Source organism: Tupaia chinensis, unplaced genomic scaffold (genome assembly GCF_000334495.1).
Source record: "Tupaia chinensis unplaced genomic scaffold, TupChi_1.0 Scaffold000113_1, whole genome shotgun sequence".
Lineage (NCBI taxonomy): Eukaryota > Metazoa > Chordata > Mammalia > Scandentia > Tupaiidae > Tupaia > Tupaia belangeri.
Window position 1 is genome coordinate 2,386,351 of NW_006159577.1, and position 3,354 is coordinate 2,389,704.

Here is a 3,354-nt window from a genome sequence, read left to right on the forward strand (position 1 = left end):
TACTTAGAGAGCTGACACGCGTTGAGCACCTATAGTGCACCAAGCACTGTGCAGACATTCTCTCATCTGATTGTCTTGCAATGAGCTCTTGAGTAACAGCCCTGCTTCATAGGAAAGGAACTGTTTGAGTTGTGTCCCTGAGAGAGTGGGTCAAGATGGCTGGAGCCTCACTTGGGAGCCCAGGTTCCTCTGCTCCAAAATCTGTCTTTTCAGCATCCTGTTCTATTCCTATTCATGTCCCATGCTGCTGTTTAAAGGAAAAATCTCTTGTTTCTCTGCATTGGTTCCCCGTCATGTTTTTCTCATGGCTTATGCACAGGGAAGTAGGTTGTTCTGTGGTGTGACATTTAAGAAAACCAACTTCATCAAGCTTTCCCTTTGAATGTGTTGTTATGGTACAAGAAGTCTTTATTTGTCCTCAGCTATTTTGAAAGAAAAGACAGGAAACTCCCCTCTCATTTCTATATCTTACATAGAAGTCATCAAAACAGAATCCTCTGTTCTGTGCAGCAGTCGTGATCAAGGAAGCAGCTGTTCTGTTCATGATGACCCAACCAGAGCCAGCAGTCTGGAGGCGTCAGGGATCCAGAATTGTCTGTTCCATCTGTTGTGTTAACTTGCATTTGTTTAAAGTATTTGGCATGGAAACTTTCCTTTCCTACCTCACCTCATGGGAGAGGCCAAAAGAGAGCTCTCCTGGTGAGGGCAGGGCAGACTGCCTGCCCTCCTCTACTCTAGACAATGCCACACTCACTCCGGAGAATGGATGCCACACCCCTCTGTGGCCAGGCAGAGTAAATGGAGCAGGTCAGCCATCTCTCCAAGTACGCAGTTAAGAAAGCAGGCATTCAGTTTGGAGTTGGGAGTTTTATGAGTCTATTTTGTATGCATGGAATTTCATACAGCCTCAATTTATTACTCATTTTGAGGTCTCCAGCTAACTCACAGAATGAGCAGATGGATATGTCTGACTGTAGAGTGCTAAGGCCAAGTGAGTCCACATGGTTCTTCAACCAAGATGAAAATTTAGTTGTCCGGGTGTTTCAGAGGTCTAGAGAGTCAGCATTATTGAGACCAGTTTGCACACTGGTGGTTTGGGGGCCAGATGTGGTCCTCAGACATAATTTGTTTGACCCACATGATGCTTTATGAATTTTTGAACTACTTTTTTTTTTTTTTTGGAGAGGTTTTTGCTATAGGGCGCGGGCGCCCACCGGAAAGACAGAGACAGAGATAGAAAGCAAGAAATCACCCCCGGGGGGGTGGTCACACTGCAATCCTTCTCCTCCATTCTCCTCTCTGGATCTTGGGCATGCACGCACATGTTCCCGGTGTGAATTTAAGCCACCGGGTCCAGGACTTGAACCGCAGTCGGCTACATGGGAATCCAGTGACATAGCCATTAAGCCAACCGCTGGTCCCCATGAGTTTTTGAACTTCTCAACAACATTTAAAAATCAGGATTTGTACAAAGAAGTCTGAATTTTCAGCTTCTTTTAATACAGATTTTCTTTCTGTTCCGTTCCATTCCGTTCTGTTCCTTTCCTTTCCTTTTCTTTTTTTCCCGTGGGGTGAGATTTTTGCTATAGGGCATGTGTGCTTGCCAGAGAGACAGAAAGACAGAAAGCAAGAAATCACTTGCGAAGAGGGATGGCCATGCCGCAATCCTTTCTCCTTCCAGGATCTTGGATACACACCACATGCTCCTGGTATCAGTTTGAAGCCACTGGGCCTGCTACTCAAACTGTGGTTGGCCATGTGGAAGTCCAGCAATGTAAGTGCTGTGACATCTGCTGGTCCTGAAGCCAGAATATTTTAAATATTAGCCCTCTTTCCCACATGACCCACAGCAGTTAGGAATAGCCAGAACTGTAGATGTCCTCATCCACCATGTCCTCACCTTCAGTTCCTACCCAATGCGCTTCACTCGTTTGTTCTCTTGGCCCTAGAAGGTGTTTGAGTTTGAGATCCTGGCAGTGGACAACACATTCACAAGACAGATTCAGATCTTCTGGCTCTCTAGGTTATTTGGTATAAGCTAGCTGTTTTGAATGGCAGTTATTAGTGAAAATGCCCAGGCTGCTGTTTTGCAGTGCTCAAGGTCATTGCCTCTATAATCCTGCTAGCTATTCCACCAGCAAGTAAACTCTCAAAGATAAGCCAGGACTTAGAGAGGGCAAAATGCTCCCACAGTAACTGCCCATAGGAACTCTGGAAGTACAGACATGTCCCTTACATGTCCCTTAGAAACTAATCTCAGTCCAGGGATCTTCTGCCCCAGTGTTTGCTCTGGGTCTCCTTGCAATGCCAAGTGACCCCGGGCTCTTCTCTCCCTTCCCCATAAAACCACTCAGGTGCTTTACTAGTATAATCTTCTTATCTTAAAGTGCCTCCCTGATTTTAATAGATGCTGCAGGTCTTTTTTTAAAATAAAGATTTCATCTTTAAATTTTCTTGACAAGCAGTCTAGCTGTCATGTGCCAAGTAGATAACGTCTACTGGTGTTAGGGAAAAATATCTTAGGGTAAATGAAAACATGCTTCTTTTTTATTTATTTATTTATTTTTTATTAGAGGTTTTTGCTATAGGGCACGTGTGCTCTCCAGAAAGACAGAGAGAGACAGAGAGACAGAAAGTGAGAAATCACCCCCAGGGGAGATAGCCACGCCGCAATCCCTTTTCCATTCTCCTCTCAGGATCTTGGGCAGGCGTGTACATGCGCCCGGCATGAGTTTAAGCCACCGGGTCCGGGACTTGAACCGCGGTCGACTACATAGGAGTTCAGCAACATAGTCATAATATACTAACTACAGGTCCCAAAACATGCTTCTTAAAGTCTTCCAGCTTATTCTTTTCCACAAGTCAATGAAGTAACTAGAAGTGAAGCATAGTTTCTTCAAATGGTAATTTATATTTTTCTAATAATTGTGTTTTTCTCTTCATATTCTTGTCAATATTCAATAGCAGTCACCCCTTTGATTTACCTTTTTCTCTCAGCCCTGTTTTTTTTTCCTTGAATTTCTTGACATGTAAAAATCAGAATTTATACAAGAAGTTAAAATTCCCAGCTTTTCTCTATGTCCTTTCATTTTGTCAGAGGGCACATGCATTTCCCAGAGAAGTAGAGAGGGAGCGAGAGCACTTACTCTCCAGTGGGATAGTTTCTCCATTTCTCCTTCCCATCAGGATTTTGGGCATGCATATGCGCATACCTGGTGTTTTTCACATCACTGGGGTTAGGATTTGAACTATGGTTGGCCATGTAGGATCCGGCTCCCCATGATCAGTGCTTATATACTGCATACAGGGCTGACCTTCAGCTTCTCTTAACAAACCAGAAGATTTAAATGACTA